The sequence below is a fragment of the Triturus cristatus genome, chromosome 5_1, assembly GCF_964204655.1.
Source record: "Triturus cristatus chromosome 5_1, aTriCri1.1, whole genome shotgun sequence".
NCBI lineage: Eukaryota > Metazoa > Chordata > Amphibia > Caudata > Salamandridae > Triturus > Triturus cristatus.
In genome coordinates this window covers 101,734,460-101,758,054 of record NC_140587.1, presented here as the reverse complement: position 1 = coordinate 101,758,054, position 23,595 = coordinate 101,734,460, and the positions used below count along the sequence as shown (strand labels likewise).

Below are 23,595 nucleotides of genomic sequence, written 5' to 3'. Positions count from 1 at the left end.
ACAACCTCCTTGAGTCCTGTGTGGTGGTGTTACTGTGCTAGTACGTGATAGGAGAAGGATCTCTCAGGAGACTTCTCGGCAGCGCTCGGCTACTTCGTGCAGTGTGAGGGCCCCCCTTGGTGGTCTCGCCGACTCCTCGGGGTCCGCCTTCCAACAACAGTATTGTGGATTTTTGTTGTTTGGTCTTGTGTTAAGTCTAGTAAAGATTACTTATTTTTCTAAACTGGTGTAGTGTCCATTTATAGTGTTTTCACTGTATTACTGTATGTGTTCACAAATGCTTTACACACTGCCTCTGAGATAAGCATGTCTGCTCGTGCCAAGCTGCCAAGGGGGTGAGCAGGGGTTATCCAGGAGTGTACCCCCATTTCCCTAACTAGAAGCAAGGGGCCCTATTTGGTCAAAGGTACCTACCTCTGCCAACTAGAGTACCCCATTTCTAATAGGTGACTTATAGGTTTTAAGTGCAGTGACCCTAAATATATAAGGAAACATATCTGTTGTAAGTGGAGCTAGCACCAGCTTACACAGGCTGCAATGGCAGGCCTGTAGTCACAATTTGAGTGGTCTCCCATAGGTGGCATAATGCATGCTTCAGCCTACTATGTACTAGGGACTTATAAGGGTGCACCAGTAGCCAATCTGGAGTGTATCTCAGTACTCACCATGTCCAATTTAGGGAAGAAACACAGAGATAGGGGTCCTGATTAGCAGGATCCCAGTCAGACTAGTCAGGAAAACATAATAGCACCAGCAAAAATTGGGGGTGACCATGAAAGCAGATTCTACTTTCCTACAGTCTGCTACTTATAGTCCCTCCAAAATGTTTCATTATGCCCCAATCTGACTTAACTTAGTCGTAACATTGTTGATGTGCTCGCCTTTCGAGCCTCTGTACAATTGCCCTCTATGGCTTCTGACCATCAAATAGTCCTTTCTAGTGGCCATTATACCAGCCAGGAGGGCTAGCGAACTGCGCAAGCTATATGTGCACCCTCCATTCACTACACTCTTTCCAGACAAAATGGTTCTGAGAACATGTGCCTATATCCTGCTGAAAGTAAAGACGCTCGTCGATGTCGGCCAGACAATGACACTGCTCACCATCTTTGCTCTGCCCCACCTCTTTAAAGAAGAGGAGAGATGCCGCCTGGCCCCAAAAGAAGCGTTATCATTCTACATTGATCACACAAAGGAATCCCGGGTGACAATCAACTCTTCTTTGGGTTCATAAGAGAAAATAAAGGAAAAGCAAGCAGAAAAGGGACCATCTCCTGATGGATTGTACTCTGCATTCAAATCTTCTACGCATGGGCCAAAAACAACCCCCTGAGGGCTTGTATGCTCATTCCACCACAGCCAAACCTGCAACCACTGTGTTAGCTCACGGTGGGCGTGTTTGCACACATTAACCAACCACTACTGCTTAGGCAGTCAGGTTTGGCGTGACACGCATTTTGCCCGTTCGGTCCTCCTGGACTTCCTGGTCTAAATCTTAGAGGTATTGCGTGGCTATCTATTCTAAGGTAAGGAATCTGCAGCTAAAAGTCTGCATCAGATGAACAAGTTACTTACCTTTGGTAACACCTTATCTGGCAGAGACGCTATCTAGATGCAGATTCCTTACCGATCCCCATCAATCTACAAACAGATTTCTCCATCTGGGGTGACCATTGCGAGGTCCTTAGTGCCTGCACACTAGTACATTAGCAACTTTCGTGGCTCTGTGCTTCTGGCCAGAAAATGTCCCGAAAAGTAACTGATGTCAGCATGCTGGGTTGGCACATATAGAGGCACCATGCACATCCCTTCTGGTACAGATGACACTGCCGGCGCGAAGCCAATCAATGCCACCTACTAGCATGCTGAGGCACTGCTCGGAAAATTTCCAGATCCAGTCTGATGCTTATGATATATTCTATGATAATAAATCTGCGACTAGTCTCTACTACATGAGGCGTTCCCAAAGCTAAGTAACTTGTTCGACTACCCCTTAATGCTGAATCCCTGAATCCAAAAACACCCTGTACTACTCCTTTGTGCTATCTTTCCCTGAACCCTATGTCGATTACCTATCATGCCGTGCCCGAACGGCATACCAGTGATCTTGTTTTTTTGATTTTTGGTCATATCAGTCACTAGTCCTGCGTACAAGCTTTGATCTATCTCCTGGGTGCAACTCCTTGACATTTGAGGTCACTGGCTCAAGCACTGTGTACCAAAGTTAGCACATGGCTTCCGCCGCACTGAAGAATCATAATTTACCATTGTGTGAAGCACCAAGTACTCACCAGAGTATTGGAGTGAGCTGTGCTGTGAGTTAAGTACCCACAGGGTTTCTAGAATGAGCAGCAATTTGCAACCGGTTGGCCAGAGGAGGGTCCACAACAGAAGCATCCGTTCCTGCCACAATCCATCAAGTGATGCGCTGCACTTCTGGCTGCTGCGTAGCCCCTGAGAAGACTGCTGAGTGCCACCTGGAGGCTTCCTTCTCACGGTGAGATGCCGCTGTCGTGGGAGGGCCGAACGCCACCCAATGCTGCTGTTGCAGACGTGATGACTGAATGAGCCTCGGCCTGAGAGACTGAGTGCTAATGCAAACCCAGGTGTGGGGGGGAGCATAAGCCACAACCATAGCTCTACCTCAAACTCTGAACCTGGAAAGGGGGAACTTAGTATGGGGGAGAGGCACTAGATATAGGTGGAGACCTAGACGGCAGAAGACCACAGAACACTAAAACTCACACCTGTGATCTGGGTTTGCATATAATATTCAGTGTGTAGTAGAAACCTATGTTTTCTGTATAATAAAGTACTTCTGATTTCTACAAAGAGACGTACTGTGCTGGACACTAATCGTATTGTGCCGCTGGGGGGATGGTATTGATTAGTGAGCCTGAGTAACCCTTCTCTAACCTCAGTGAGAAACCTGTGGCTGCTCACCCTCACTACTACTGACAGTCAAGTTTGGAAAGGGTTGTACTTGGCCCACTTTGCAGAGTCATAGTGTGGTAGGCCCCGGATCAGCAGTGATAAAAGGTTTCAATCCCAACAGTTGTGGTCTGGTACCTCCTTGCTGTCTCTTGGCCTGCCCAATGGGGCTGACACTTCTTACTACCACTTGAAGCTACCTTTTCCTGAACACTAAAAACCCTACTAACTATTTACGCTATCGTTCCTTGAAGCCTAAAAATCTCTTATTACCCCTAAATGCTCCCCTTCCCTAACCCCTAAAAGACCCTTAACGCTGCTCTTCTCTGAACCCTAGAAACCACGTATTGCCCCTTAACGCTACCTTTCCTTGAATCCTAAGAACCCTATACTACCCTTTAACACTATCTTTCCCTGGACCTTAAAAACTACTTACTACTCCTTAACCCTACTCTAAAAACCCTTACTACTCCTTAATGGTACCCTTCTCTGAACTCTAAAAATCCTTTACTACCCATTAATGCTACACATTCCTTAAGCTTAAAACTCCTTACTATCCCTCAATGCTACTGTTCCCTGAAAATGAGAAAACCCTTACGACTCCTTAACGCTACCAATCACTTTAACCTAAAATCTCCTTACTACGCCGCACTGAACCCTTCACTGAACCCTAAAAAGTCCTTACTGCTCATTAACGTTACCCTTTTTTAGAACCCTAAAAACTCCTTACTACAGGTTAACACTACCCTTCCCTGAATCCTAACAATTCCAAACTACCCCTTAACGCAAGCTTCCCTGAACTCTAAAAACCCCTTCCCAACCCACAACACTACCCTTCCCTAAATCTTAAAAACCCCATACTACCCCTTAATGCTTCCCTTAACGCTAAAACCCATTACTATCCCTTACGACTACCCTTCCTTGAACCCGAAAAGAGCCCTACAGCCTTTAAACGCTACCCATCCATGAAACCTAAAAAACCCTTAATATCCCATAACATTGCACTTCCCTTAACACTAAAACTACCCCTTAATGCTACCCTTCCCTGCACTCTAAAAGCCCTAATTGTCCCCTTAATGCAACCAATCCCTGAACCCTACAACCACTTACATCCCATAATGCTACCCTTCCCTAACCCCTAAAAACACACTGCTAGTCCCCCACCTCACCGTAAACGCTCCTCTCTACTTTAGCACAGGTATGTCCTCTTACTCCTGATCTCAGTACGTCCCCCTTTGCCCTGTAAGGCACAACATTTTTTTAAGTCAAGCATTCATGACCTCTTGTATATACTTTAGTATATACGAATATGTGTGTGTACTTTGTAGGTTCTGGAGATCAGCCCTAGGACTTGTCTGCTTGGGGACTTTTTTTCTGTTCAACTGCCTCTATTTAACTGTCTTGATAGAAAACGACCAGTAGAGGTCAGTAAAATACCAGAGTTGATTTCTGCTGAGGGACTTTCTCTTTTTTATTTTTCTGGCAACTGCCTCTATTTAACTCACTTGATAGAAAATGAACAGCAGAGGTCAGTAAATATCAGAATCACTTTAGTATTCTCTAGATTGCAATCCATAGAAATTGTCTTCCAAGAGCACCCGTAGACAATATTTTTTTCAAATTTTGTATTTTCAGTGATATGACCACCAAAGGCCCTGATTTTATATTATAAACAGAGCTTTGGACTATATAATTTCCCGCTGAAAGGCAATATTGCTCCCCATGTGTTCCTATCCCTGGCATGTCACGCAGTTTGGTGCTTACTTTCCCTCCACGTTAAAGAACAGTAGATGTTTCAGCACCCAGGCTAATGTGCTGCATAGCTAAATACATATAAAGTCCCAAAGGTGAGAGGGGAGAGGAGTTGGCCTAAAGGCTAGGGCGGTCGATGAAGTACTGGGTTTTTAAAACCCAGCGGTGCAGGGGAACACACCCTAAGACTTCGGGTTCTTCCTGTTTCAGACCTACAGAAACACAGAGTCTTCTGGGTGAAGTCAAAGATCAATTTATTGGCTGCAGACCAATTACAGGTATCCGAGAAGTACAACACAATGTATGTTCTCAGGAGACTGCTTAAACTTACAGAAACGGCCTTCTCCTTATATACAAAATATCATGCTTCAGGCACACATTCCTCGTTTTACGATATGGTCATTCATATGTATTCATTACAAACGAAAAGGCAGAGTCATGATGACCATCCCACATTCCAGTTAAGCCAGCCCACAATTATTTACCCAGCGAGGCTCAGATCCCACATCGGATATCAGTAGAGCCCAATAAACACGGGCACCTCCTGTTTGAAAAACAAGCCATAAAGCAGGAAGAGTCAGGTGTGAAAGAGATTATCCGGAGGCTTGTGTGGGATGAAAAGGCTTTATGGTGTGTCAAACCCTGATGCTAATCACAGGTGGCCGTAGGACGGGGAGCTCGTGGGACCGGACTGACCTGGGGCGGAGGAGCCAAATCGCATAGGTCACAGAGAAGTCAAATGGAAGGCGCATGTGTTCTGAAGGCCTGTACTTGTCCTTAATGTGTAGCCTATGTGAGGGCAACCATAAGATGGCCACCGCTCCAAGATTGAACCCACGAAGTCAATGTGAAATATCGTATACAAAGTGCGTTTATCGATGAAATGTTATGCGAAGCACTTGTACATACCACATTGGCCATTCGCGGTTCACTAATACCGGAATAGGCAGGGTAGGGCCCTGCCTCCTACGCGGTCCCAAATTTTAAAGTACCACAGACCCTCCTTTTGCCCTTACATAGGCAATAACTATACTCATATCAATCCGAGTCCAGGTCTATATTCATGAAGTCATGGAGATGTTGCTGTAGCATCATTCTATTACTTAGCTCGTCCCTCGATACAGGTTTCCTTACGCATAATGTAGCACAGAGGCCACATATCGCAGGAGCACACTGTATACACAGACAGAACAGGAAAAGGATGGCTAAGATCATTCCAATGACCATCAGAATCTTCCAATCCCAGGCAGATATCAGTTCCCAGAACCACCCCACCAGTGACCAATCTCCTCTATCCACGTGAATAGATTCAGATATTTTATGCAGTTTGGAGATGGCTTGATAAACTGTTGGAGCGTTATCTGGTATGAAAATGCAACAGCTAGATTGGATGACCTTACATACCCCACCACGGTCTGCAAGTATGACGTCTAGAACCATACGGTTCTGCAAAGTCATGAGGCGATCCGCTTGGAGCTCAGCTGTCAAATTACCAAGGGCACCAGCCGTTACATTAACAGTGGATTCAACCAAACGAGTCCGTTGTCTCAGGTTCCTACTATTGACCATAGGTCCCCAAAACGGCAGGAAACCCAAAAAGAAATCTCCCGCTTCCTGACCGGCAGTATCCTCTTTACTAACCACGCCTCTCACAACTCTGGTCTTGTGATACTCAGAGGCAGCAGTAAATGTTGGCGGTAGCAAGTTTGCAATATAACATGTGCCCGAGAAATCAGGGGGCAACCATGTATATGCTCGGTCATTGCAGACAAAATATGTACCCTTTGCAGCCAAAAACGCAGGGGAAAACTGTGATGGAAAAGTGTACGTTTCAGTACAGTCACTTTTCCCCAGTTGAGCTCTTGGATTCTGACCATTACCTTGTAAACAGAACCGACCTATGTGGGGTACGACCCAAATTGGGGATGAAATTTTCCGCTGCCTTTCACCCAGACTAATGCTATACCCCGTCGCGTTCCAACCTACATAAGCCCGCAATTCAACCTTGGGAATAGATGAGTATGCGTCGATATCTCTGCTCATATCGGCAACTCCTTTCATTAAGGCTTTATTATTTGTGCTAGGTCTGATGGAACGCGGTTGTCGCGGGGAGTAAGCATCTAATGCAAAAAGAAACATGGTCTGGAATGCCCATGACGATCCATTATAGCTAAACGGCAGCACTAGATAAGGAATACCCTTGTTAATGGTGTGTGGCATTAAACCACACACCCAGCAATTGGTTGTATTCATGACTAGTTGGTGCTGGTGCAGGAGCTGAATGAATGAATTGTTTACAAACTCGGAACGTCTAGCTTGTTCGTTTTCAGGCAGAGGGTGGAAAGAGTGTAAGGAGACAGTAGGAGGAGGTATAGGCTGTTCAGTGGGTGCAAATGGTACTTGAGAGGAGAAGAATACATAACCTACAGTAAACACCATCATACTAAATAATACAAACAGACATAATAATACAAAACGTTTGCTCTTCACTATTCTACATATTTTCGTCTTAAAGTTCATTTCCTCAGCGGGTCTCTCCATCTTGAAAAACTCCATCCTCTAATCGTACCGCTCGCGGCGGGTGAGTATCTTCTGCTAAGGAGTACGCCTGTCAGTCCAGGGAACGCCCCAGACCAACCAGAACCGTTGACCTAACGTCTTCGGCCTGTACCCCAAAGTCTTGGCACCGCGACCCTTTGGCTGAACCCGGATGGTGGTTCGAAAAACAAAAAAAATCAAAAAGTCCTTCAGATGGGAGAGCTATAATATCAAAAAATAGTAAGGGAAAGGAATTTGTATTTGTCCATAGGCCTTGGTCTCAAGTTATATCGGTTTCTGCCAGGTACTGACTGGTCTTGAAACAAGAGTTCAGGCTCTGTGGTGTCCAAACGAATTGACGGTGGCACAGCTTCTTGCAAAATATCGTCACTTTCTTGTTCTGAAGTTGTGCCTCTTACGTGTGCATCACTAAATGGTACAAAACGAGGTACAGTGTCTGTTTTAGAATCAGCGATACCCTCCTGGACCCACTGGTCATATGGTAGAGGCAAAGGGATCCATTTGCAGTGGGCGCCGGGAATCCAATTCTTTTTCCCTTTCACTCGAACCGCTAATCTCGTCGATAGAAGTACGAGGTGAGGGCCGATCCAACGGGGCTCATCGTTGTTCTTTCGCTGAAAGTTTTTCACGAGTACCCACGAGCCAGGGTCGATATGGTGTCCTGGAGCTTCAGTGGCCTGGGGGAGAGTATCGTGCACCTGTTGGTGTAAAACAGGCAATTTAGCCGTCAATTCATACAGATAATCAAGCAGTACTGGATGTTCGATTTTGCTGAATTTTGTCGGTCTTGGCACACCCCATACATTGGCCGGGCGGCCAAAAACCACTTCATATGGACTAAGTCCCACTCGTGAATGCACAGTCATTCTTGTGGATAGGAGTGCTAAAGGCAGAGCATCAGGCCATTTAAGACCGGAGCTCGCCTGGATTTTGGCCAGTTTGAGCTTCAGAGTGCCATTGTAGCACTCTACTAATCCAGCTGATTGGGGGTGATTTGCAGCGTGGAATTTCTGCTTTATACCTAATCCCTCACACACATTCTTCATCACTCGACCCACAAATTCACTCCCATTATCACTCCACACCATTCTTGGCATTCCAAACCTAGGGAAAAATTATTTCACAAGGGCTTTGGCTGTGGATAAAGCAGTGTTGTCTTTTAGGGGATATGCTTCTATCCATTTTGAAAAAGCGCAAACAACAACCAGTACATATTTCAAGTTGTTGCACCTTTCCATGTGGATAAAATCTAGCTGCAAAACCTCAAATGGATATGTTGGAGGCGCAAAATGACCAGCTGGAGTCGGGGTTCCCCTACCAGGGTTGTATTTCAAACATACCATACAATTCTTGACCACATTCTCTGCACACTTGGGAATTCCAGCATTCTGCCATACTGGGGCCAACAACTTACAGATTCCTTTCACACTGATATGTGCCATTCCATGTGCCATAGTAACCACTGGAAGCACATATGCATCAGGTAGCAACCATCGCCGATGTTCTGACAGATCAACCCAACAACCATTCTCATCCAATTTACCCTTGCTTTCTCTCCACTTGCTCAACTCTTTCTCTGTGGCTTCAGCTTGAAGGGACTTCACACTCTCTATCGTGTCTTCACACATTCCAACATCACCAACCCATCTTGCAGGGCCTGCAACATACATTCGAGTCTTCACATCTTTTGCTGTTTCTTTCGCGATTTCATCAGCAAACGCATTACCGCGACCAACATCATCAGTGACTTTCTTGTGCGCACTGCATTTCATAATCGCAACTTGTAACGGTAGGGTCAGTGACTCAAGGAGTTCATTCACCAACTTGCCATTCTGAATTTTAGCTCCATGCGAAGTCAGGAACCCACGTTCTTTCCACAATCGCCCAAAACTATGGGCCACGCCAAAGGCGTACTGACTGTCAGTATATATGTTCACTTTCATTCCTTCAGACAAAACGCATGCTCTTGTAAGGGCAATTAATTCTGCTGCTTGAGCCGAATTATGTGGCACACGTGCAGTTTCAACAATCGTGTGCAAAGTCGTGATAGCATATGCAGCAGTCGTATCACCATTCGGAAGCTTGAAGCACGAACCATCCACCCATAAGGTACCATCACACTCAGTTAGGGGAGTATCTTTAAGATCTATTCTCCCTTTCGTCTCTTCTTCTGTTCTGAACAGACAATCATGCTGCTCAATCTCATCTATGTCTGCTGGAATCGGCAATAATGTAGCTGGGTTCAACGTATTGCATCTCTTTATGTGTATATGGTTTGCTAATAGTGTCAATTCATATCCTGACAATAGAGCACTAGTTAACTGCTGTGTCTTGGTCCTGTTTAACAATGTGTCCACAGCATGTGGAACCATAACCATCAATGTGTTATCCATTACCAATCCAGCAGACTGTCGAATAGACATAGCTGCTGCGGCTGTAGCTCTTAAACAACTTGGCAATGCCCTCGCTACCGGGTCCAAGGTTGACGAAAAATATGCGCATGGACGCGGTCTGTCGCCAAAAGGCTGTGTTAACACTGATAATGCGCAACCGTCCTTTTCATGAACATACAATGTAAAAGGCTTACTGTAGTCGGGGGTACCCAACACAGGAGCTGAACATAACGCATTACGCAATTCCAAAAAACTTGTCTGACACTCTTGAGACCATGGGACAGGATTCGGTATGTTTTTGCATGTTAATGCTAACAAAGGTTTTGCCACAAAGAAAGATTTGGTATCCAGTGCCTACAGTATGAGGTAATGCCCAAGAAAGCACGCACTTCTCTCTGTGTTCTTGGCACGCTCAATTGTGCAATGGCTTGAATTCTTTCTGGGGTCAGTTTCCTTCCCTCCTTCGATAAGAGATGACCTAAGTAGGTCACTTCTTGTCGACAATATTGCAGTTTGGAGAGAGACACTTTATGATGAGAGGCAGACAAATGGCGCAACAATGACAATGTAGCTTCTTTACAAATCTTTTCAGTATCCGCTGCGATTAGTATATCGTCAACGTACTGAATGAGGATAGCGCCACTAGGTAAAACAAGTGCATCAAGCTGCGCTTTTAAAGCCTGACTGTATATTGATGGACTTTCACAGTAGCCCTGTGGAGCGCGTTTAAAGCGGAAGCTTCGACCTCCTAAACTGAAGCCAAAAATGTCCCTACTCTCCTCTGCAATTGGGATGCTAAAGAAAGCATTCTTTAAATTGATCACTGAGAACCATGCAGCGGAGGCTGGAATCACAGTTAACAAAGCAGTTATATCAGGGACAACTGGAAACTGTGGCACAACAATCTTATTAACCTCTCTAAGATCAATCACAAATCTGTAAACAGGTGGCTGTGAAGGGTCCGTACGTTTTAAAACAGGTAAAACAGGACTATTGCAAACGTTGCCTCTTGTCTCTTCAATTACACCCTTTTTAATCAAATCACTGACAATTGCTAACAACGCTTTTTGACCTTCATTGGAGATCTTGTACTGGGGAATGCGTGGCAATCTGACATTTGCCTTTAAAGTGACCACGTATGGCGGTATTTCCAAGAGACCCACATCATTGGGACCAGTAGCCCAAAGGACATCCGGAAGGGAGGACAATTCAGGTGGCATTGCATTCTTGGACAAATACATTGGGGAAATCACTTCCTTACCTAATGTAAGTTGTACTCCTGAGGGAGAACAATATAGCGTCGCATGCGATCTTTTTAACAAATCCAATCCTAACAGATTTTCACCACAACCTGTCGTTAGGATGAGGGGTGCTTTTAACTCACAAGGTCCAACAGAAAGTGGCATAGGACTAGAAATTGGGTTCCTAACTGGGGTGCCAGAAAAACCTACTGAAACATTCATTTCACCAGACAAAGGCGCGCCAGGGAGTTTTGAATGCATAATTGAACTCTTTGCAGCACCAGTGTCCAGCAGAAAGGGCTCTGTTACACCCGCTGTAGTCACCTTAACATACGGTCCACTCTGATCCACTGGTACTGAAACAACTCCCTCTCTCTGTCTATGGCTGTCCTAGTAATCATTACCTTCCATATTGTCGTCTTCTGCATAATAATCATTATTATAGTACTGAGCTGTATTACCAGTTGCATTGGCTTGCTGATCAAAGCTATTTATGGTATTTTGAGGCGGAAGAGGACGCGCGTTCTGAGGAACATTTCCACGCCCTCTACCTCTAGGAGCTTGCTGACCCCCTCTACCTCTTGTGCCATACGCATTATTAGTACGCTGCAACAATTTAGGACAACTATACTTAAAATGACCTTCCTCTCTGCAATATGAACATTGATTGGGACCTATAGGAATACGTGGTTGATAATACCCATTCATTTGCTGGTTATTCTGAAACTGTTGGGGCTGCTGATAGATACCTTGGGTTTGCCTATAATTATTCTGTCCTCCACGTGGTGGATAAGCCTGCTGTAAAAGGACCTTCGTTTTCAATTCTTTCGTTTTCTTGTCTGTTCTATCCTTCTTGTCTTTATCTCTATTTTCGTAATACTGTGCAGTAGCCAGTATTTGCGCTGAAGAGGAAACAGCCCAAGAACTTTCTGAATCTTTTAATTTCTTACACAATCCGGGAAGTAGATTCTGCACAAATTTATCCACAAATAACCGTTGGCCACCTTCAGTACTCATGTCTTGACCACTGTGGTCGATAAACGTTTCTTCAAACCTTGTAAAGAAATCGGACACTGTCTCATCTTTCTTCTGCTTGCATGCGGATAGTTTATCCCAATTCACGCGCATCGCGGGCATTATAGTTTTCATGTAGGTAATAATTCTACCAGGGAGTTCTGCTACGAGGGGCTCAGGTTTGGCACCACCAACTTGTCTAGTGTCTGCGGCAACGATATTAGCCCACGTGTTACCCAATTCTGCAGCGTGATCTACATTACGAGTGGATCCCCATAAAGGCTGTGGAACCACATTCCCGAACAACATATCTATGTCAGCCAGATTCATGACACATGAGTCTGCAGTTTGTGATAACTCCTTATAATATCCTGCAGGGTTTTTACGGGGGTCAGGCAATGTCTGCTTAAGCGCTAAGACCTCAGATCGCTTCCATGGGACATGTACCCAAACACGCTGAAAATGAGCTGGAACAGGTGGATTAACTTTTGCATCAGCAGGTCTCCAAACTGGAGGAACCTCACGCATTGGATATTGGCGCGCTTTTACCTTTTTCTCCACAGGGAATTCCTGTTCGAAAAATGATTGTTGACAATCGCCATTCCTGAAGGACAGTAAAGTCGCAACTGCTTTATCTACATCGGGACCCACAATTGTACCTGTTCCAAAATCAAATCGCACTCGACACAACTCCTGCGGGTTTGAGTTTGAACCATGATCTTCCAATTCCTCACAGAGGCATTCACACATTTTGTCAAACACATACCTCTGTTTTGGGGTGTCCCATTGGTGAAAAACGTTAACAACTGATTCCACATCATAGAGTGAAGGGAAAACAATCCACCTACGCGCCATATGATCTAATACCTCTTTCTCTTCAGGATTAAGCAGCTGACTACGCAACTGCTTACGTTGTAAACCAGGGGTCATACTAGATGACCCAAAGAGAGGCGACATTAAACTAGTAACTACATTCGATAGTTGTTATCGTGCTGAAGGAGAAGTTGAGGCGAAAACGGGGGGAAAGACAGAGGGAAGAAAAGCGGATGCAGATACAGGTACCTGGGTAGTGTAAGGAAGAGCGCCAGGGGAGGCAGCTGATGTACTAGGCAAAGTCGCAGGAAGCGCATGGGCAACAGGTAACAAAACTGGCAGTCCTTGAGAGGGCTGCACTGTAGGGATAGGAGCCAGCTGAGGAGGAGCTGGCGGCTGTGGGAAGGCTTGCGGCACATTAACTGGAGGCTGCACATTCACGAGCTGTGGAGGCGCTGTGGCATTTTGCGCATACGGGGGTGGCGAACTTAGTAGATGGGACATTAGGGAATCTTTCTCTTTCTCTTTTGTCTCATCTTGTGGAAGGGGTGACAAGACTGGGTAACATTTATCGATCCCTAGTTTGCGCTGTCTATGTAACTGTTCATTCATTTGCTCCTCCTCATTATCTTTAAATTGCACAGCTGCTTGCATCATTGACATACCTTTTTCTCTCTTATTCCTTTTCGCTAGCTTAATTTCCTTCTGTTTGGCTTCCTTTCGCCATAGGCGGAAAGAATCAAACATCGCCGGCCGGGCTTTCTTTTTAAACAACTTAACTTCCAAATTATCTAAGATATCTGTATCGAAACTACCATTTTGGGGCCATTTTAAAACACCGTCCTTTCTGGTGTATCGGATCCATACTTCATTATATGCAATGGGGCCCACGCCATGTTTTACATAAAGCTCATAAGTTGGAGTTCCAATTGGAGGAACCGGACATGAATCCTCTAACTGGGAATCCCTTCTACAACCCAAACAAAACAAATTTCCAAATACACTAGAACCAGGCATCTTCGCTCACTAGTCTAGTTTCAAACTTCAAAGGAGTATCGAATACGATAATCTCGTGAATACACGAGTCCTCTGGCTTTGGCACTTGCAAGTTCCAAATCAAAGCGATCCCGAAGGATACCAAATTCCCGAAGGATACCAAACAAACTGGGAGACGCTCCACTTATACTTAACTGAATATCGATGATCGATGGCGGCACCAGAAGACTCTCTCAATTGTTTCGCTCTACCAAATCGTCAAGGGTCCAAAACAGGGCGATTAATCAGGGCAGCAGTCCTTCGTAGCCGCTGGGACGCGGAGAACCTTGCAGAAAAGACTTTCGGACCACGTCGACATGCAGGGGTCGATGAAGTGGCGGCCTTCCTCCGGAATTTCCACACGAAGCACCTCACGAACCTCTGGCTTGGACCGGTACCGCTGAAATCGCCCCGAGTTGGGCGCCAACTAAAGTATTGGGTTTTTAAAACCCAGCGGTGCAGGGGAACACACCCTAAGACTTCGGGTTCTTCTTGTTTCAGACCTACAGAAACACAGAGTATTCTGGGTGAAGTCAAAGATCGATTTATTGGCTGCAGACCAATTACAGGTATCCGAGAAGTACAACACAATGTATGTTCTCAGGAGACTGCTTAAACTTACAGAAACGGCCTTCTCCTTATATACAAAATATCATGCTTCAGGCACACATTCCTCGTTTTACGATATGGTCATTCATATGTATTCATTACAAACGAAAAGGCAGAGTCATGATGATCATCCCACATTCCAGTTAAGCCAGCCCACAATTATTTACCCAGCGAGGCTCAGATCCCACATCGGATATCAGTAGAGCCCAATAAACACGGGCACCTCCTGTTTGAAAAACAAGCCATAAAGCAGGAAGGGTCAGGTGTGAAAGAGATTAGCCGGTGGCTTGTGTGGGATGAAAAGGCTTTATGGTGTGTCAAACCCTGATGCTAATCACAGGTGGCCGTAGGACGGGGAGCTCGTGAGACCGGACTGACCTGGGGCGGAGGAGCCAAATCGCATAGGTCACAGAGAAGTCAAATGGAAGGCGCATGTGTTCTGAAGGCCTGTACTTGTCCTTAATGTGTAGCCTATGTGAGGGCAACCATAAGATGGCCACCGCTCCAAGATGGAACCCACGAAGTCAATGTGAAATATCGTATACAAAGTGCGTTTATCGATGAAATGTTATGCAAAGCACTTGTACATACCGCATTGGCCATTCGCGGTTCACTAATACCGGAATAGGCAGGGTAGGGCCCTGCCTCCTACGCGGTCCCAAATTTTAAAGTACCACATCGACCTCGAATCTGGGGTACCTGTGTACGGGGTTCAGGGCGGTCGACCTCGAATCTGGGGAACTGGTACCGGTTCGAGTCACGGCAATGACGCTGAACATCCTGTGATTCTGGGCAAATCACCAAATCTCCCTGTACCTAACAAAAAAACACCAACGCAACTGGTGCTATATAAGGCGCCCTGATACCCAATTCGGGTCAAGTTCCCGCCATATAAAACTCTGTAAAATAAAAACAAGGCGAGACCAATTGCATTGGAAATGCTTGTTTTTTCATACAGCCACAACTTTTTTCCTTCTCCTATTTAGTTTGACATTTTTTTATACGACTTATGTTAAAGTCTATCCCCCTCCCCCCCCCCCGCATTTCTTTACTGTTAAAGTCTATCCCCCTCCCCCCTGCATTTCTTTACTGCAATGTTATCGTTGGATGTTACATTCTGTAACCAAGTGAGTGGAATTTAGAATATATTTGCGGAGTGTATACATTTGTCCTCTGTCTTTGGACAATGTTATATTTGGCTGTTTTTTCGTTCTGTATTCAACCTTTGTTTGATCGTGATCGGGTATATATGCTATTTTAAGATTCTATGTTTATTTTGGCAATGCTTACCTATTTTAGCAGTAATGCTTCCTGACGTCATCGGAGATCAAAGGTCATGTTTGGATAAGCACGTGAGGGTGTGACAGCAGTGTGTAATTTGCATAAACTCCCTGTACCAGCGCTGCGCAGAGTCGGCTGCACAGTGACCGCAACCAATCAGGACGGCCCCGGCCCCGCCCCCGGAGGGAGCCCGGCTCTAAAAACGAAACTACGGCGCGTTGAGTTTCGTTTCTCGGGAAAGAGAAACCTGCTCTGGGTGCTGAGGCGGGGGGTCGGTGACTCAGACCCGTGGGGCCCGGGATCAGCTGAGACTGCACCGCCCTCTCTGAGGCTGGAATGCGGAGCCTGTAACTCGGTGCTTCATTTGAGCTGGTGGGTGCATTTTGAGGACCGGCAAGAGAGCGAAAATCATACAAAGCGGAAACAGAATAGAAGGGAGATGGAAGAGCCGTTATAAAGGGAGGAAGCAGAAACCTATAGGAGTGATAGAAAGGAGCAGGGAGTTGCTTGTACTGGATTATGGGTGTTTTAACCGAGCAGTGTTTAATTTGTTAAAAAAAAAATATGTGCGGGGCTCTTTTCAGCAGGCAGCTCGCACCAGACCATTGCTCCTGTTAGCGCCGTCTAAAACGGAACCAGCTACTAATGGCCATGAAAGTGGGGAGACGTGGCTTAAAGGGCAGAGCTGCCGATTTCGGAGCTTTCTCCAGGTTGTAGTCTGGTGTGGGCTCAACATCCTGTTAATCTTGTTCAAATCACTTAATCTCCCGCAAATTAATGTATCCTTAACTTGTGCTAATGAAAAGCGCCGGTGATGATTCAATGCAGGTACTAAGCACCGGAAACCACCTGGTCAAATTAAGCACTAGGGTTAAAGGTATGCAGACTTGGTATTTGGCGCACTGACAGTGGGCTTCTGAGCAGAGCCCCAGGTACAAGCACTTGTTCTTTACAAAATAAGTGCTGTATAGATTCCCTTTAATTTTCATTCGGAGGATGACCCCCTCCGAATAAGTTTTAACTGGGTTGTGCCTGATCAGATTGGTAACGCGAGGAAAGGACAGTCCGCTGAATACATAGACCAGAAAAAAAACACAAAATAACCAGTTTGACATGTTCAATCCAAATGGCAGCCACGTGACCACCGTGAGTGGCACCTGCCCTGGCTTTTAGTCTTAGGGTGTTTACATTCAGCTGTACGCAGTGGCAGAGAGGGTAAATTACAAAGTGCGTAAATTAATCAATCCAGTATGTATTTATGAAACAAAACAATCACCGACACTGGCTTCTTAACGCTAATTTACAACGTTTATTGTTTGGGATGTTAAACTTTGACCCCGGCAGAACACATAACCGGCGGCGGTTCCTCTATAGAAGGCAGAGGAGTTGACCTAACGGCTAGGGCGCGCCATCTCGGAACTGGGTTCGAGTCTCGGTAATGGGAGGAGCACCACCTCCCCCAAACTAAAAATAAAATGGCAATGAAAGGATTTTATTAGCATGTTATTTTTCCAGCTTTGTGCCGAACGGGAGGGCAGGGCTGGGCCAGTGCCTCGATGCTGCTGGATGGCAACAGTGACAGTCGCCCGTTCAGTATGTCAGTTTGGCTGGTTACCCTGCTACGGACAGACACACGGAATTCAAACTCTCCAACTCAGCTGTGGCTCTAGGGCCCCAGGACTGCCGCTGGGCCTGCCCTGCTCCTCAGTGATCCCAGCACCTGAGCGCTAGTGAGAGCGGGGCTTTCAGTTGTGCCGGATCCTGCCAGAACTCAGACCCAGCAGTCATGAACAGGTGACTTTATTATTGTCCTAAACTTTTTCGATCGACTTCACAAGAATGAATGTAAAACTCTTCAAACCGTGTCAGCGCCAGATTTCATATCACGTTTTGTTTGATATTGTTTTTGCACTTTATAAATTTTTGCTAGCTATGTGGTGTAAGCGGCGTAAATTAATCGATATCGATTGCTAGCCTTAATGTTTATGAAATGAGTGTTTGGAACCTGATATATTTTTAAATATTTTACAGATGAGAGGGTACTTTTGCCTGTACGAAAATATTTCCATGTGTGTGTATAAATGAATTTTAAATGTTACTTGCCTTTCCTTCTCCCCTTCTTCCCCTTTGTGTTTTACTTTGTACTCTTTTATGGCCAAATTGGCCGAAATAAAGAAATTTTGAATTTGAATAATAACTTGCATTTTTGATATTGTATTCCATCAGAACATTTGTTTTTTCTACATGGCGTGTTTTTGTAGCTTTCTCCATACCACGTGTGTCGCTTGTAGGATGGTAAAAGCGCTGTCCTCCCTCTTCCGTAGAGGGGCGTCCCCCTTTAGCACTCCAGAAATATAGTTTGCTAATTTCATTGATTTACAAATTAGTATTTGAGATTGTTATAAATAGAGTTTTATTTGTTTCGAACTGAACTTCAGTATTTTCAAAATAAATCATGTAATTTGACTGTGGTTAATCCATACTTGTGTTGTTCACACTTCATTAACGTCTTGCACTCTGAAAGTGTTACAATTTGTCATGAGCCCAAAGCATTTCGGGCCATAGCCCTTCTTCAGGGGCAAAATCTCTGAAAATAAAAATGTTAGAAATGATGTACTTGTCAGTCAAAGCGGTGCAAAAGGGGGTGGTGATGGACGGAGCATCAGAACCAATCAAACACTCACACCCAGTCAACAGTTCCGGGTTTGATCCATCACCGTTTTTTAGCCCACTCTGCCACCCCAGTTCAGACATGGCCATATGCAAATCAGTCTGACCCTGTGCCTCATGGGAACAGTCCAGCCCGAACTGCCAAGCCATGCCTTCCCTGGACTGGAAACAAGCTTCCTAGGACCGGTTTCTGGCATTTCAGCCGTCTTCAGCCAGGCTTGCTTGAATCCAGTGGCAAAGTGAGCAAGGGACTCACGTCTGAGCATACCCTGCCAACTTATGGCGAACAAAGCGGTGCAAAAGGGGGTGGTGATGGACGGAGCATCAGAACCAATCAAACACTCACACCCAGTCAACAGTTCCGGGTTTGATCCATCACCGTTTTTTAGCCCACTCTGCCACCCCAGTTCAGACATGGCCATATGCAAATCAGTCTGACCCTGTGCCTCATGGGAACAGTCCAGCCCGAACTGCCAAGCCATGCCTTCCCTGGACTGGAAACAAGCTTCCTAGGACCGGTTTCTGGCATTTCAGCCGTCTTCAGCCAGGCTTGCTTGAATCCAGTGGCAAAGTGAGCAAGGGACTCACGTCTGAGCATACCCTGCCAACTTATGGCGAACAAAGCGGTGCAAAAGGGGGTGGTGATGGACGGAGCATCAGAACCAATCAAACACTCACACCCAGTCAACAGTTCCGGGTTTGATCCATCACCGTTTTTTAGCCCACTCTGCCACCCCAGTTCAGACATGGCCATATGCAAATCAGTCTGACCCTGTGCCTCATGGGAACAGTCCAGCCCGAACTGCCAAGCCATGCCTTCCCTGGACTGGAAACAAGCTTCCTAGGACCGGTTTCTGGCATTTCAGCCGTCTTCAGCCAGGCTTGCTTGAATCCAGTGGCAAAGTGAGCTTGGCAGTTCGGGCTGGACTGTTCCCATGAGGCACAGGGTCAGACTGATTTGCATATGGCCATGTCTGAACTGGGGTGGCAGAGTGGGCTAAAGAACGGTGATGGATCAAACCCAGATCTGTTGACTGGGTGTGAGTGTTTGATTGGTTCTGATGCTCCGTCCATCACCACCCCCTTTTGTACCGCTTTGTTCGCCATAAGTTGGCAGGGTATGCTCAGACGTGAGTCCCTTGCTCACTTTGCCACTGGATTCAAGCAAGCCTGGCTGAAGACGGCTGAAATGCCAGAAACCGGTCCTAGGAAGCTTGTTTCCGGTCCAGGGAAGGCATGGCTTGGCAGTTCGGGCTGGACTGTTCCCATGAGGCACAGGGTCAGACTGATTTGCATATGGCCATGTCTGAACTGGGGTGGCAGAGTGGGCTAAAGAACGGTGATGGATCAAACCCAGATCTGTTGACTGGGTGTGAGTGTTTGATTGGTTCTGATGCTCCGTCCATCACCACCCCCTTTTGTACCGCTTTGTTCGCCATAAGTTGGCAGGGTATGCTCAGACGTGAGTCCCTTGCTCACTTTGCCACTGGATTCAAGCAAGCCTGGCTGAAGACGGCTGAAATGCCAGAAACCGGTCCTAGGAAGCTTGTTTCCGGTCCAGGGAAGGCATGGCTTGGCAGTTCGGGCTGGACTGTTCCCATGAGGCACAGGGTCAGACTGATTTGCATATGGCCATGTCTGAACTGGGGTGGCAGAGTGGGCTAAAGAACGGTGATGGATCAAACCCAGATCTGTTGACTGGGTGTGAGTGTTTGATTGGTTCTGATGCTCCGTCCATCACCACCCCCTTTTGTACCGTACTTGTCAGTCAAGGCACTGAGTTAAATCAATTGTGGTTAGAATGATCTTTAAGTGTTGTTAAAGGCATTAGGTGCACTATGAAAAGTAAATGTGACTTAGTTGAAAGAGCAGATAACCGTATGAAAAAGAAACCAAGCTTCGTAGTGGTCAAATTAATCAACTGCGTTTTGTCGTTAAAGTGCAAATAAAATCTGTGCTAAAAACATACATGATATGAATTTAAGAATTGTCATAACCGAAACGGTACGATTCAGTTATACCATAAAGTGTGCGTCTAGTATATGAAATAAAAAAAGGGGACGTGCGTTATTGTAAGTGGAAACGTTATAATGTCTAGGAGAAAGATGATGTAGAGACTCGTAATTAGAGCGGTCGCCGTTAGCAGTCTACTTACTGCGAGTGTGGATAACAACTTGTAAAAATAAATCATCTGTGGAACAGAAGAAAAAATGTTTTTGAAGACCGAAAAAGTGAAATCTATCGAGTACTAAACTCTGCGTCTCTAAGCTAATAAAAGCTTACACCTTAGAGTTACGAAAAGAATTCGAAGGCTGGTGAACGCCATGTAGACTTCCGTAGTGTACGGAAGTGAAGAGGTGTGGCTCTATATGCCTATGTCACCGCATCATGTGACCGTTCAACTTGTTTTTTTCAAATATGAACTGCTTTAATGTTTAAGAAGAAATATTTTACGTTACTCGGTCGTAAAACCGAGTGTATGAAAGGTAAAAAGAAACTTTATGGCAAATCTTGACAATGAAATATGACAAAAAGGTCGCAAATCGTGTAATATGTATTACTCTATATTTTGGAAATATTTGAGAAAAGATTAAAGAAAAATGTAAGGATGCATGGATACGAGGGTACCTGGAAAACTATAAAATCGCTGTTCGATATTTGACAATGAGTCACGTGATCATAGAAATTGAAGATTTTGTAGTTCGAACTGTGCAGGTCCTAAAGAATGCTGAATAATGGTGTGTCAAAAATCTGTATGCGGCATAGCATTGTGAAGGTTAATGGAAATTAAGATCCAATGGGGGAATGTACTTGGACATTGTCTGAAAATAAGTGTAAGAAAAGTGAAAAAAAGGCATAAATTGCTCGAGTGTGACAACTCACTGAAAAAACAAAATTATAAATAAATAATTTGGTGTAATAAGTGTTGGAAAGGCGTTCGCCGGAGGGGGGTTCGATGCCCGTCTTGCCCACCCCTTTGATTCCGTCCGCAAGGCTCAGATGGTTCAATAGCTGGGGGCCGCGAGTCACTCAGCAGGCCTAGGTGGTTCAGTGTTCGGGAGCCGCGACCTCGTCAGCAGGGCTCAGATGGTTCAATAGCGAGAGGCTGCGAGTCACTCAGCAGGCCCAGGTGACTTCAGCGTTCAGGAGCCGCGACAGCGTCCGCAGGCTCGGATGGTTCCAGGTCTTCTCTGCATTCGTTTCTCCGGCACCCCTTGTTATACTCCGCTGGCTCTTTGAAGTCCGGAGTCCTCGCAGAGGGGGGACTGGGGTGACGGAGGGGGTTCGGCGGGATTTCCTGCCGCTCACTTCTTTGGTCTTTTCAGGTGGGTCTGGGAGGGACCCCAGACGCTCGGCAGGGGAGGCGCCTGCTCCCCAGGGGCCTGGTGGCCGATCGAGTCTTCCCGGGGAAGGCGACCCGAGGTGTGACTGGGCTGGCGCCTCTGGCTCGAGGGTTCCCGCTCCCTCGGTCGGACATGCGTGGTAGGGTGTCGAGTCTGTCAGGGCTCTGGCCGGCCCTCGAATCTGGGTGGCTGGGGTGGCCGGAGTCGGAGATGTCGTGTCTTGAGGGTGGTTGCAGGTTGGCTGGATGATTGGGAGGGCAACGCCGTGAGGCCGGTCTCACACGCGTCCCCCCCCCCCCCCCAGCTGAAAGGTGTGGAGAACTACCCATCCACTGGGGGATTCTCCTCGCCGAAGCGGAAGAACCGGGACAGGCCGTCGGCGTTGGCATGATCCGCCCCGGGGCGATGTTCGACAGTGAAATCCATCCCTTGAAGAGAGATGGACCATCGTAGTAGCTTGGGGTTCTCCCCCCTCATCTGCATTAGCCACCGCAAGGGCCGGTGGTCCGTCTGTACTCGGAAATGGGTTCCGAACAAGTAGGGCCGTAGTTTCTTGAGGGCCCAGACTATGGCAAAGGTCTCTCGTTCTATAGTACTCCAACGCTGCTCTCGCGGCAGCAGCCTTCGGCTGATGAAGGCTATGGGCTGATCGATGCCCTTATTGTCGAACTGCGAGAGGACGGCCCCGATGCCGTGTTCGGATGCGTCGGTCTGGACCACAAACTCTTGGGAGTAGTCGGGGGCCTTGAGTACGGGGGCGGTGCATATGGCGGTTTTCAAGGCGTCGAACGCCTGCTGGCACGGGGTGGTCCACTGCACCTTCTTCGGAAGCTTTTTGGAGGTCAACTCCGTGAGGGGCCCCGCGATACTACCATAGTTTTTAATGAACCTTCGGTAGTATCCTGTAAGGCCCAGGTAGGCCCGGACCTCCGTCTGCGTGGTGGGGGGCTCCCAGGACTTGATGGCGTCGATCTTCGGTTGGAGGGGGGCGACCTGGCCGCTGCCCACCTGATGCCCCAGGTAGACCACGGAGCCTTGCCCGAGCTGGCATTTGCTGGCTTTCACTGTTAGACCGGCTTGGCGCAGGGCCATGAGTACTTGTCGGAGGTGCTGGAGATGCTCGTGCCATTGAGAGCTGAATACGGCGATGTCGTCAAGGTACGCTGCGCTGAACTCCTCGAGTCAGGCCAGGACCTTGTTCACCAACCGCTGGAACGTGGCCGGGGCGTTCTTCATCCCGAACGGCATGACCCTGAAGCGGTAGTGGCCATCTGGTGTGGAGAAGGCAGAGCGTTCTTTCGCCCCCTCCGTGAGAGCAATCTGCCAGTATCCGCAGGTCCGGTCGAAAGTGCTGAGGAACCGGGCGGCCCCCAGGCGGTCGATGAGCTCGTCGGCGCGGGGGATAGGGTGAGCGTCTGCTCGGGTGACCGCATTGAGCCCCCGGTAGTCCACACAGAATCTTAGTTCGGGGGTGACCCCAGGGGAAGCCGCCTTCGGGACCAGGACCACCGGGCTGGCCCAGGGGCTGTCGGAGGGTTCGATTACTCCAAGGGTGAGCATCTTCTGTACCTCGGTCTTGATGCAGGTGCGGACCCGGTCAGGCACCCGGTAGGCTTGGTGTCTCACAGGCGGGCTGTCGCCGGTGTCCACGTCGTGGACACACCAGTCGGTGACCCTTGGAATGAGGGAGAAGAGGTCTGCAAATTGTCTGAGCAGCTGGCGGCAGTCGTCGGACTGTTGGGGAGTGAGGGTGGTTGAAAGTTTTACTCCCTCCACGGAACCATCCAGGTCTTTAGCGCACAGGGGGTCGGGCAGGGGTTCGGTGTCTTCTTCCGCCCCATCATCGGTGGCCAGTAGCAAACTCAATTCCGTTCTCACAAAGTGGGGCTTGAGACGGTTCACGTGGAGGACCCGGAGGGGGTTCCGTGGGGACTGTACATCGACCAGGTACGT

General features: G+C 47.1%; 1 protein-coding gene across 1 annotated transcript in view; it reads left to right on the top strand.

Moving 5' to 3' along the window:
* Nucleotides 1–15,870: 15,870 nt before the first annotated feature.
* Nucleotides 15,871–23,595, top strand: part of LOC146830317 (NFX1-type zinc finger-containing protein 1-like) — a 727,926-nt gene continuing 720,201 nt past the window's right edge. Inside the window, exon 1 of the mRNA XM_085604515.1 lies at nucleotides 15,871–16,000. The gene's annotated coding sequence lies outside the window, so the exon portion shown is untranslated. The remainder of the gene's footprint in view (nucleotides 16,001–23,595) is intronic.